Here is a 13,582-nt window from a genome sequence, read left to right as displayed (position 1 = left end):
ACACACACACACACACATGTGTTTGTATACACGTGTGAGTGCGTGTGTGCGCGTGTATTGAGGTCTTCAGCTTCCTCATGAGGGGAAGAGGCGAGACAGACACTGGCATCTTTCCTCTGGTGACCAGTGACAGGCTCCAAGGGAATGGCCTGGAGTTGTGCCAGGGCAGGTTTAAGTTGGATATTAGGAAAATGTTCTTCTCCCAGAGAGTGGCTGGTCACTGGAACAGGCTCCCCAGGGAAGTGGTCACAGCAGCAAGTCTGACAGAGTTCAAGAAGTGCTTGAACAACGCTCTCAGGCCCTTGGTGTGATGCTGTGCAGGACCAGGAGTTTAACTCGGTGATCTTTGTTCCTTCCTACTCGGCTCATTCTGTGATTTTAAATAATGTGTGTGCATACATGGCTGTGCATGCACGTGTGTGCATGGATGTGTGTATGTAGGTAAGTGTACATGAAAGCACACGTGTGTATTTACACAAACAGAAGTACAGCCCCTGACTTCCCATCCCATTCAGGGTGGCCATACCACTGCCTCCACCTCAGGGCAGGGGGCTGCCCTGTAGTGCTCCCTGCCACAGGGGATGCCGCCATCTGTCTGTTAGTGCTGGCAGCCTTATGGTGGTGCTTCCAGCACAACGCCGACTCCCTTGTCATGGCATGAGATGACTGCCAGGGCAGCTGGGGTGGCTGAACCTTTTTGGCCCCTTGCACTTGTTTCTAGATGCATTGGGCTCATCTGACAGAAAAAAAAGTAATCTGTGCTGCTGATAGCACCACGGCTTATTTTTAGATGCCACTGTGTTCTACTTTAGGGAGTGTTGCCAGAAATTCCATTTAATAGGCTAAAGGTAATTCCTTCTTCAAGAATATTCAAGTATCATTTCAAGGCAAACATATTTTCTGTAAAACCCACAATATTCTGACTTTTAAAATCCATCCTTTCTGTAACTAAACTTGATTGTGTTGCAATAGTTTACAAAGTCTGAACATTGTAATTCAAATAATGTAATCAATGGATTTTTTTTTTTTTTTTTTAGGAAATAATGTATGCTGCAGATAAGTCTTGTGTAAATGGTTGCTGTGGATGGTGCTAAACGTGTAATTTGATTTTGGTAGAAGTATTTCTAGCTGCACTTTGCAACATAGATACCTTGAAGAAATTAATAAGATGTGTAGCTTCCTCGAGGACTGCTCTTAAAGTTTTTGGGGTTTTTTTGTTTTTTTACTTTAATATTTGTTTTAATTTTTGTTTAGTCCTGTTGAAGCCTATCTTTTGCATCTTTCTAGTGGTGCAAATGAAACTGAGCCACACTACTGGCAGAGGCAAATAGAAATGATAGGATAATAGCCTAGAAGTCTGCTGAACCATCTGAGATGAAAGTAGTTTTGGGAAGCCTGTCTCCATATATTTTGGGTACCCATAAGTATAATATGGAGATTCTGTGCCATTTTGTCAAGCCACAGCCATAAACTGTTGGAGAAGAAAGGTCATGAGTTTTTGATTGCTCGATTAAAGACTTTAGACACCTTTTTTTTTTGTAGTTTCAAAATAAGAATACTTCGTAAGAAGTTTAATTTATTACTAAAGACAGACTCTCTTGGGGTTTTTTTATGCTTCATGTTTTTTAACATCCTATAAAACACTGTTCCCAGTAGACCATCAGATGTCACCTTCTAGAGGAGAATTGTAGTGTCATCCTAAATGACCTTGACCCATAAACTCCATTCCTGGCCCAACCAGTGGATCATGGAAAGTGACATACTGGACTTCAGTTTCTTATCTGTAGAATGAGGATGATAACTCGTGTCACAGGGACAGTAACTTCTGTCACTCACGAGAATCCCAGCCTGTTATTAGGCAAACCAATTGCTTATTGCCCTACAAAGCTGCCTCATTATTGTAAACACAGCTGAGGAGAGCTAACAGTCACTGTCTCATTAACAGAAGCAATCCCTTAGGATTAAGTCACTTACACTACTTCAGAGTTGCTATTAGCCTTCCTGCTGATAGCAGTTAGAGGGTTAATTAGGATTCACTGATTCTGGATTCACACATTGATTTTGCTTTCCTCCAGCAAGTACTCCACATCTACGCAAGCTGCAGGTTTAACTTTATTATGCTTCAAAGTAATAGCATTAGTTGTATTGTCAAATAGTTAGTCCTTAGGGTATTCCTCTTGGTGCCTTGCAGAACCAGCTTTCATGGAAAGGTTTCCTTTAGGTCCTATGATTTCCTAGTTCTGTCTTCTTCGAAGCTGAAATGCCTGCTCAAATGTTCTACAGATATACATGAAGTATGCAAGGAAGAACAGTGAAAGGCCAAACCCTGCTACCTCTTGTACACACTACTTACATGAGTATTACCCTCTAGGTTATGCAAATGTTGTAAATAAAGCCTTCTATGTGCGTGTTAATGGGACCATGCCCATACTATATGTAGCTACATGTTTTATGTCTGAATTTATATCCCTACATTTGTGCTTTCAACAAAGTTTAATATTTTTTCTTTACACCCATCTGATCATGCTAGAATATTTGTTTTATCTTTCATATTTTGTCCCTGTCTTGCCTCCTATCATTCTGTTTCTTTCCCCTTTTCTGCTACTTAATTTAGTCTGTCTGTTCTTCCATTTGCTCTCAGATACTGTCTTTGTCATTTGACATAGCATGTCAGATTTTCTAAGTTTTAATACCTCTGATCTCAACACTGATGTTGCTAGGACATGAAAGCAAAATGTCAGACTGGTAGTGCCTCAAGTAGAAGTAGACTGAAGACAAATTATTCTCCATCTGGGATTTAACAAATCACATGAAAGTACATAAAGGAGAAAATGCTCAGTGTTCCTGTATCATTATGGAAATGTTATGTAATTGATCAGTATTAGAGTTTTTCAAAGACCATATTCTTTGTGTCAGCGCATATTTAAAATGCAATTAATAAGTAATGAATTTTAATCCAAAGGGAAATTTATTAAATAGTCTGAGCTCCTACTTCACCCACTTACACCTCTATGGAGCCATATAACTGGTTGTGAATAACAGGTGTCCCCAGAAAGTGGCTTGATTCTGCTGTGAAAATCTATGGAGAGTAACTGGTCAGCAATGATGGTTTTCTCTGGTAAATGATTAGTAGTTGTTCCGGGTAGCAATTTGTAATCAGGTTCTGTGGAACCTCTTTGCGCCACAGATGAGGACACACCGTCACGTGGATTTTGGGAAAGAGTTTTCACTCCTATTTCAGTGCGTAAATACAGTAACAGTGTGTTCAGTCGTACAGATGTGTCTGTTCTTTGCCTGCAGTTTGCTGCCTGGGATGCTGGTGAAATCAGACATACTGGAAGTAACATTTGAGGAGAATCAGTTGCACATTCAACTACTACCCTCTTTCAAAGAAGCAGAGTTATGTATCACCTGCATTGCTGAATCTTCTTGTGCCCAGGAGGAGGATCTAAACATTCCCTGTCCACACCTCCTCACCTGGCTTTCCCTACTTTTTGTATTGCTGGAGATACTGAAAATGTGCTCTTACTTCTCATTCTGTTTTAATGGTTTGAGTCAAAGCTGAGGGAGTTGCCATGAGCACTGTAGGCAGTCATAACCATGAATTCTGCTTGGAGCACACTTAATAACATGAAAGTTTCAAACCTGACACAGAAAAGCACTTAAGCTTTGCACGACTTTGGGGAATCCCACTGAAAGGGATAACATGATGCACATGATGTTGAAGCACATGAGTTCTTTTAAGAACTTTTTATACTGAGGATTTTAAAATGTATTTTTGAGAATTTCAGAAGTGAGCACCAACATCTGAGAAGTACAAAAGCTCTGAATTAAACAGATAAATGTTCAAGCTAAGCTAGTCCATCAGACAAATTGTCTCTAATTTAAAAAATGTCAGTGTTTAATTTATGGGGAAAAAATACAAAATTAGTATGAGCTGTTAAAAATAAGTAGCTTTCATAGGGCTCAAGCAAGCAGTATTTCAGCTGTAGAAGAAAATCTGAATATATGACATCACTTAGGAAATAAGTGTGCAGTTTTATCACAGTGGAATTTATAGATGAACACTTTGAATATTTTTATATCCTCTTGTTGACATTGATGTAAGAAATTACATGAGGAAAAAAGTTTATACTCTTTATTAGATTGTAATGCAGTTTAACACACCCTGACATCAGTCTGATTTATGTTTTAATATTTGTTCTTATTTGAGAGCAAAACAAAAAATAAATTATGTCTATCTCCCATGACAAACAGAGGTTGTAGATCTGATCCTGTTGGCCATACTCCCACAGCAGAAATTGATCTCAAATGGATGTAGAATAGGTAATTGCAGATTGACAGGTTTCTTGTTTCCATGGTGCATAAAATGGCAGAAATGTTTTAGTTTGGCTCTACTTCTAGCTGATTTATTGCATAAAAAATTGGATGGTGTGCAAAGAAAGGCTTAGAACTTTTTGCCTTTTCGACAATGCCAGCCAGTGAGCTCGAAAACTCCCACAAATTATCTTTCCAACAATAGTTAACATGTTATTAAGAATTTCCATGTCTACATACTAATTACTCTGAGATCTGATGGGTTGTGAGGTTTTTTCAGTTTAGCAGTACCTGTATTTTGTGTGAACAGATACTGCTTTGTTGCTATTGGCAATAAAATGTGTTGGGCAAAAGACTGTGGAAGGAAAATGATCTTTTGGATAACAGAAATGTGACATGAACCTGTCGTCACAGACAGTGTTTAGCCCCCAGCTGGGAGATGGCCATGCAGATGGGGGTGTTGGTCACACCATTGCTCTGCTTTGGCCAAATCCTGCCATGGGGTCCAGCTGTGCTGCTGTTTTCTGCCTTGAGATAATGGCTGAAGTGGGGGAAGAAGCTTAAAATAGCTTCTTTACATCCTGTGAAATATCCTGAGGGAAGCAGCAGCTGTAGCAGTGATGTCCCAGCTCAGGCTGTGCCGAATTTGGCCTTGTTCTCAACATGGCAGTGATGTGAGAAGTGAATGGGACAGTCAGTGACAGGGCTTGGAGTGCTGCAGAGGTGGCCAGAGAAGTGGAGCTTGCAGACACCCAGTGGGAAGGTAAAAGCTATTGTCATAGGGAGGGACTGGAGATCCCAAACCAACCTCAGGACTATGTGCTACCTGATTGGTCTCAGCAATGTTTGTATAAATGACCTTAAATTGTCAATGCCCATCTTTAAGACAATACAGACTCCCAACTTTTTAGAAATGTCTTTGCTGTTCAGTGTTGCATAGGTGTGGGTAGGATGTGACAGCTTCATGAATATGAGATTGGAAGGGATTTTCTTGAGTCCAGCTTAGGGCTGTATGGAATCATAACCTTCAAAAGCTCTCCAAGCACCATCTTAAAAATTTTAAGGATTACTGTGTCACTGGTGTAAGCTCACAGGAGGCTCTGGACCATTGTTGTTGATGGTCAGGAAAATTAGAAATTAATGATGAGGTTCATTTTTGAACAGCTTGTATACTTCTTTTCCAAGTTTGCTAGCTTTTTCCTTTAGCTTAGCCTGCCTGAAGTGAATGCCAGAAATGTCTTATTTCCCATTGATGTTAAATGTATATGTCAGTTCTCAGCTGAAATGTTGTTCCAATTCAGAATATTACTCTTAGGTAAACAAAAAGAAAATTGGAGGTTTGTATTCATTCATGGTATGTAAAGAAACTGATTTAGCACTGTAAGCGATATGTTCAAGGCAGTGCCTTAAAAACCAAGCAGCTGCAGCAGCAAACCCCTGTAATCCCTTGTCATTTTGTTTCACTCTAACAGTCTTCCTTTGCTTGGGCAGAGTACCGCAGATAGAATTGCAACCCATCTAGAAACTATTTTTTTACCCATTTAAGACACCAAATTGAAGGGTTTCTGATATATTACATAATAACAGCCTGTATTAAGTCCTACATAAACCCTCATTCTGCCATTATGTTGTAGATTGAAAAGAAGAACATTTACATACTGCTCTGTTCTAGCAGCAGTACTGTGGTACTGCAGTTCAACTTCATCATGTCTTATGTTTAAAACAAATTACTTCTCAGAGCGCTTATATCCAGTTGATTCTGGTGCCTGTTTCTAGACTGCTTGAGCAATCAGTGTGTAGATGCAGTTGAGGAGGAATATTCAATTTACAAGATGTTTGCTGCTACCACAAGTGCAATTGTGCTTACATTGTCAATGGCAAGTGACATGGTGCCCTGTTGGGACTGTCCCACATCCTCGGCAGAGTGAGCTGCTTTTGTGGGTCCTACAGCAGTGTGTGCATTGCTGCATTTTGGTGAAACTTGATGTGGTGCATATGTGGGTGTCAGAGCTGTCCTTTGCAGCTCTGCCATCTGCTTGCGGGGCCAGCACTGTGGAAAGTGCAGGAGAAATGGAGACGGATGACAGATGCCTTCTATGACCGCACAGCACAGCAGCAGGCCTGTGCTCTGCCAGTATCACAGCCTATTTTAACTGTTCTTTTTCAGCTGCAGCTGGAGATACAGCAAGACTCAGCATCACCAGGAGAGCTATATATCCTCGCAGGGCAGGTTGCTGTTGGGGGTGAAAGAGGATATAAACATGGGCTAGACACAGCTCTTCCATTATATCCCAGATGTGGCTGAGATGAGGCATGTAGAACAAATTGCAATGAGATTACTGTTTTTGCCAGCTCTGAGCTGCCACAAGGGTGCTGGCTGGTGCAACTGCCAGAGTTGTGATTTCAGGGATGTGCAAGACATTCCTAATGGAGATTTATGCTGAGTTTATTTCTGCCTTGTGAAGAGGGACACTGCATGCAGCTGGTATTGACTTTAAAAAGTATCACTGTTATTCTTTGCAGGCTAACTAATGTGAAGTGCTGACATTTCTTTCACTTCATTGAAGGAAGGATAACATCATAAGATAATCATTCCATATTACCTATGAATCACAGGTGTGCAGAAAGCAATCCAGATCTATGCATAGATTGGACTTCCTTGCTTTCTTTGGATTACTGGAGGCACATCTCTGCATCATCTGCTCCGCATCTCTTCAAGAGAAGATTTTTTGTATTAAAAGGAAACTATTTCCCCCATAATTCTGCAAGTTAGTGTGACAAAACATGTTGTTTCGCTGCCCTCAGTGTTGGCTGCATGCAATAGCAAGTGTTTGGCAACTTGTCTGCGGACACCAGGTAGCAGGAGAGCTTTGCTGTTAGAGCTGGTCCTGTGCAAATGACTCCAGGCTTTGTGAAGGTGGATGTAGGCACTAGCTGACTAGCTGCAAAATGATGCTGTGCTTTGCTGGCTGAAATTCAAGTCATAATTGAGACCAGTTAGGTCCAGTTTGGATACATGATTCTTCTGAAGAGACCTTATTAAGTGCTGCTTCCAAAGTAATAAGCTGCAACAGTTGTGAGGCCTGTGAAGCAAGCAGTGTGGCTATGGCTGACTGCTTGGGAAGATAGGCAGGACCATGTCCTGAGAGCTGCAGTGGAACATTTCATGCTATGCCTCTGTTGTTGCTTTTAAAATGCTACAGCTACTTGTGGCATAAAGTATTTGATATCTTATCAAATGAAAATGTGTGCCACTGTAATCCAGGAGTCAATAGCCTTTTTTGTCCTGTAATACCATGGTAATTTTCTCATCCCAGGGTGTTGAGTGTTGCGGCCAGCAACCTCAGGATCTTGTCCAGGGAAGCAGCAGGATTCTGGGGACCAGCATCAAACACCAATGAGATGGGCCCCCGTTCACGAAACCATTTATTCAGCATGGGAACAAAGTCAGGTCCAGAGCAGAGAGCCCCGAACAGAGGCACAGCAGGGGTTTTTGAGGGACAGAACTCTTGAGGGTCCCCACCTTTGAGGGTGGAGTTTAGGGTCAGGAACCATCAGAAACACAGCAAGGGAGAACCCCCCAGGGACTCAAACCTAATCAGAACACCTGGGCCGCCCTTCACAAGGGGTTTGGGGTGGGACAATGTAACTCTTTGTCTCCCCTGAGGCCGCTGCCACAGTTGAGGACCTTTCCTTCTAAGAAGTGCAAAAAAGGCTAAATGGACTTGAGGAAAAAAAATCTGTTTCAACATTTGACCAAATACTAGGGTGAAAAAAGAAGAAACTGTCTTTTCTGCAAGGACTCTGCAACAACAAATGCAAAAAGCGTGGGCAAGCAGACTTGTGTGAAATCTGGGAAGACAGAAACCCCCAGGGCCAGGGTAGGTGCTGTTGTATTATGAAAGATGCTCAGGAGGACTGCCAAGTGTTTCTGCTGTAAGTAATGATGACCTCAGATTCATTCAAGCTCTAAGAGATTATCCCTAATTTTTATCTGAGGTTTGAGCATACAGAGAAGCCACTACACACATTCCTTCTATTTCCCATTGTTATGTATTCTCCAAAGGATATAAGCAATAAGATGTATGCTACAGTTCACATATAGTTCTCAAGTTATAGTCATGCAGTATGACCCTGCACTATTTACAACAGGGGTTAGGTGACAGTGGGTCAGGACGCAAGGGATAAGGTGATTAAGAAGATCAGGTCAGAGCATTAGCTCTCACTGTTGAGTATCTCAGAGCTCAGAAAGGTTTTGTAATCATGGTGATAAAAGTCCTTGAGCTGTAGCTACAGGGAAAGGTGCAAGACTGAGCTATGAAGTCACACAGCAAGGTGCTTTTCACTGGGCACAAGCTGTGGTACCTCCAGCAAGGGATCATGTGGGATGACAGGAGGAGCTCAGGTCTGTAGCACCATGGAGCAGGAGTAGAGCAACAGTAAGTTGGAGCTGGAGAAGGGCTGGGTATTTGCTTGTGCACTTCCTTTCTACTTAAAGAAGGTAATCACAATAATCTCCCTGCCTAGTGTCATCCTGGCTGGTCAAAACAGAAAGCAGAAAACCTGCCTGTGCTGCTGCTTGTGTGGGAATCCAACTTGCATTGCATTTTCTGGTGGAAGAGTTTCTGCCCACTGTCACTGTCAAGGTAGTGGATGATGAACTCCACTGAAACATTCTCCTATGTAGATGTAAAAGGAATGCTCTAGAATGCCTTAAAAATCGTTCATTAGAAAGTGTGTCAGAATGTCTTGCAATTTTAACTGCCAATGGACCAACTTTTCTGATTTTTTTTTTTTTTTTTTTTTTTTGTGGACAAGCTGGTAGGTCCAGAACACTTAATCAGCAGGATAATCTGGAGCTGTAGCCAAGTTCTTGCCCCAGCCTACATACTTCCAAGATCTGGGCTAGCCCATCTTAGCTAGCTGCTGCTATGGGCCACTGCCTGGGCTTGTGGCAGCTCAGGAATCCCTGCCAGAGTCTGTGTCATCTTAATTGCTTTGACCTGGAACATGATGTACTCTGCATCCCAGATGCATGGTCACACCGATAAGCCAGCCACTGCACCTCCATTTTTCCTCTTCAGCAGATGTGGATCAAATCACAAATTCATTCTGTGAAGTGCAAGTAGGAAGGACTCCTTCCATATCATCCTAGCAAACAAACAAAAACCAAATCAAACCAAACCCTAAGCAACCCCCACCAAAAAAAAAAAAAAAAAAAAAAAAAAAAAAAAAAAAAAAGGAGAAATCACTCATCTATCAAAAATTCAGCTTTGGGAAGACTGAATTCCATCTTAGTATAGGCAGCTAGTATTCCTTGATCATTTCCCGGGATTACAGGCTTCTCTACTGATGCTTATGAAGAATGGTGGTTCAGTATGAATAGATCTATGTGCAAATATATCATATCTACACAGATTGCATACAATAAAACATCAGGGCATATTTTGCTGAGCTTTTCCTGGGATACATGAGGTGCATGGTGGTGCATCACTCAGACTAGCTGCCTACAGGGGAATGATTTTTCCCTGTAGTGTTCTGTCAGTATGTCCCAGGACTGTGTAGATTGAGCTTGCCCTCACCAATGCCACAAGGTGCTCAGGAAGTCTTTGAACAGCAGGAAGAAAGGATTTTCCTCCCCTTGCCTGTAGGGCAGGCACTTGAAGAGAGCTGGAGATGCATAAAATAATGGTTTGTTGGTCCCCTCTAATAGACAGTTTTGTTTTGGAGCAAGCATCTCTTGAGGAATTTTCAGAAGTAGCAAGGGTATCCCTCATATTTCATCCTTCTCTGTTCTCATAGGTAAATGCATTACCTATAGAAAGCCCAGGCAGTGGTTGTAGTTCTGCTAGGGCTTCATGCTGACATCCATGGGATGCAATCTGCATCCCCTGGCTTCAAGAAACACAGAATTAAGAAATACAGGCTGTGGACAGAGGAAGCAAACGGGATCCTGGTCAGGATGTGGGAGTCAAGTTTAATAGAGCAGCTGTTCAAGGTCTTATATCATGATAACTCAGGGCAGGCAGGTATGAGTTATCAAGGACTGAGGATACAAAGTGATCTCTGCTCTGATCTCTGCTGTGCATCCAGTTTGCCCAGCACAGACCAGGGAAAATAGTGGCATCTTGCAGGAGCAGACAGAAGTGACATCATTCAAGTGGCCTTGATAACTAACAAGAATGAATACCATGAGGGAAAGAAATATTTTTCCTGCTGATGAAGAATCATGTCTGATCCAGAAGGGAGGGAAGTAGACAGGATTTCCATGACTCCATCACCTTTGGGAGAGATAACTGGAACAAGAACTTTGTCAATGGTGGATATTCCCTTTCAAATCAATGACATTTTAATATGAATATGAATACTGTGTTCAGAGATAGTGTGAACTATGTGTTTAAACACCTTTGGAAATTCTATGTGATGGAAGACACTGACTATGGCTTCTTTCCCTGCTTAATGTGGCATTCTTCATGTCTTGTTTTGTTCTATGTTACAGTGTCAAGTAGTTTAAGAATTTTTTAAGCAACTAGAAGCTTAACTGCTTATCAAGACAGCAACAATTTCTACACTTTGTTTCTCAGCAGTTGAATGAGTCGTTAATTGCCCCATTAATTTTGTTAGTTTTAGTTCCCACATGTATTAAAACATCTGAATCTGTGGTAGATTAGAGTGCCACAGCATTTAAAATGACTGAACAGCAAAAACCCAGGATAATATTCAGTATATCTTTCATTATGTGCATTTCATTAGGTAAAAAGTTACTGGTAACTTGTAACTTTAGTAGTTGCTGCCAACTGACTAGCACAAAAGAGATGTATTTTGCAAATTGATGTATTACTACATTTTCAGCTTTGAGGTTGAAATGCACAAATGAGTTGCTGTATCATTTTTTATAAGTCTTTAATGAATTTGTCTACTTCTAAAGGAAGTAAACAAGATATTCCCATTGTGCTTGAACTCTTAGTTTTTTTATTGCTACTGGAATTCTATAAAATAATTTCATTTTTGTAACCAAAACTGGAGTCAGGATCTTGTGCTTTCTTTTTACATCACTATTTTCCCCATCACTATTTCACCACTGACAGCCTATATTTTAATATCAGACATCAAATTATTTACCTGATATTTCTAAAAGTCTGTTTGCTGTTGGAGGAGATTTTTAAATGGTTGTTCACACTAGATGCCATGGGGCTGTGCAAAGTTCATTCTGATTACTCCACACTGAAGGCTCTGTTCTGTCTATCTATTTTAAAATGTAGTTCCTTTATTTTTTTTATCTGTTAGTTTTCTATAAGGAGTTACTGTGGTTACTGTGGTGGAAACAACCAGGTAACTTTTTAGCTCTCACTTGAACTGCCATTAGGAGAAGAGGTGTGACAAGAGCATAAAGTGATGCTCTTGGTCCAAGGTTGCTCACAGTCACAATGATGAGTGCAGGATTTTGGTTTTGTTGATTCACACTGGTGATGGGCTTTGCTTCTCATCTGGATACCACATGGTTTATGCTGTGACAAACATAAGCAATAGGGAGAAATGACCTGGCTAATTCTCAATAACTCTGAAAAACATAAAAGCATGAAAGAAAAAGCTTTTGCTGTTCTTGAGATTTCATTTTTTCTCCTTTAGGAAAGCTTGAAAGTGGCCTCTACCTAAACCAGTTAAGCTTGGTGGGTTTTTTTTTCCACACAGACTAAAATTCAGATTGCCTGAATATAATCTGTGATAACATGGAATCCTTCTTATGTAGGAGAGAAAGCATTATCCCTCTCCTGAGTCTGCAGGCCACAGCTTGCATCCCCAAGCTGGAAGAAGGTATTACAGCCAGTGAAGACATCAGCTTGATCAATTCTTGGGAACTGATGTATATGAAATTTCACGAAGCTGTATATTTTATCTCTTCATATAATCTGAATGTATAAACTCAGGTGACACATTTCCCATTGGTGTCATCAATACTTTGCATGAATCTATTTTCTTTAAATTGCCATTCAGGAATAGGTTTACCCCTTTTTTTGAGGAATGAAGCTCCATAAACCTCTTGTTTTTCTTCAAAATCTTCTTGATTTGTCTTTTTAGAATGCAGACTCTTCAATGATAACATATCTTAATTATTTAATTATGTATCACAAGACGCAATGAAATATCATTATATGTTCTGCAAGCTTACAGCTTAATCCTGTTGTTCCTTTCTTTTCTGATACCTAATACATTAATATCATACATGCTACTGCAGGTACAGAGTAGAGAAGACAATATTTCTCTTACCTTGGTATTTTTAGAGCATGGCATACAATTGCTGGTTCAGCATATTAGGCTGACTGTACATTTAGCTTCCTCTGAGAAGGAATTGAGAAGGTCACTAGGAAAAAATTTAATGCATGCCTTTTCCTCTACAGAGCAGAAGGATCTTGCCAGTAAGTCAGGTTCAAGTGGCCTCAAGATGGTTTTCTCCATGTTCCAGTTCCTCAGTGATTTCCTTAAAATAGCATTAATTAAATGCTGTAAGGTTTTCTTCTTTGGGGTGGGACACAATTTCTGAGTTATTTTTATGTCAACCAAGCTCCCCACACTTCATATGAATACAATCCAAATGTTTGTGGCAGAATGCTGATATCATCATCAAGAATTCATGTTATGAGACCACACTGGGTTTCCCTTTTTATTCTGGAAACACAATGCCTTGATAAAACTGATGAGCTTATTTGAAAATGTTTGAGAATTCATCTGTACAGGTAATGCTGAGTATTGTGACAGCTTTTGAATATCTTGACCTAGGTGATGGTCCAGTTAGAACTTGGTTAAAAGCCTGATTAGATCTTGTAAGAGTTCACTGATAACCTCCTTGGAGTTTGCATTGTGAAGTCCCTTACTGGTTTTTTTCTTAATATTTGAGCAAATATGCATTGTACCTTTCTTCTCATTAGAACTACTGTCCGTTTTGGAGGTTTGTTTGTTTGTTTGTTTTAATTTTTTTTTCCAGATTCTTATGCCCCTATTTCCGTTTGTGGTTTTGGGAAGGATTCTGGGAGAGGTCATGTGGAACAGTGTCTGCAAACATCAAAGGCAAATCTCTTTTGGTTTTTAGTTCATCTCTTTCATCCTAAAAGCATGCCAAGAGTGGTCACAGGAGCCTTATGGAAGTGTTGCAGTAGAGTGGAGAGGGTGGTTAAGAACAATAAGTTGGATCTGTGAGCAGAAATAGAATGCTGACAGAAGTTGAGTGCAGATTGCACTCACAAATCAAATCACAGTTGATTTAAAG

At 40.6% G+C, this 13,582-nt stretch overlaps 1 protein-coding gene across 1 annotated transcript in view; it reads left to right on the top strand.

Moving 5' to 3' along the window:
* EFCAB2 (EF-hand calcium binding domain 2) overlaps window positions 1–13,582 on the top strand; it is a 35,748-nt gene that overhangs the window by 762 nt on the left and 21,404 nt on the right. The gene's annotated exons all lie outside the window — the stretch shown is intronic.

Source organism: Parus major, chromosome 3 (assembly GCF_001522545.3).
Source record: "Parus major isolate Abel chromosome 3, Parus_major1.1, whole genome shotgun sequence".
In the NCBI taxonomy this organism is placed as follows: domain Eukaryota; kingdom Metazoa; phylum Chordata; class Aves; order Passeriformes; family Paridae; genus Parus; species Parus major.
The sequence above is the reverse complement of the archived record's forward strand: the minus strand, read 5'-3'. Positions and strand labels throughout refer to the sequence as shown.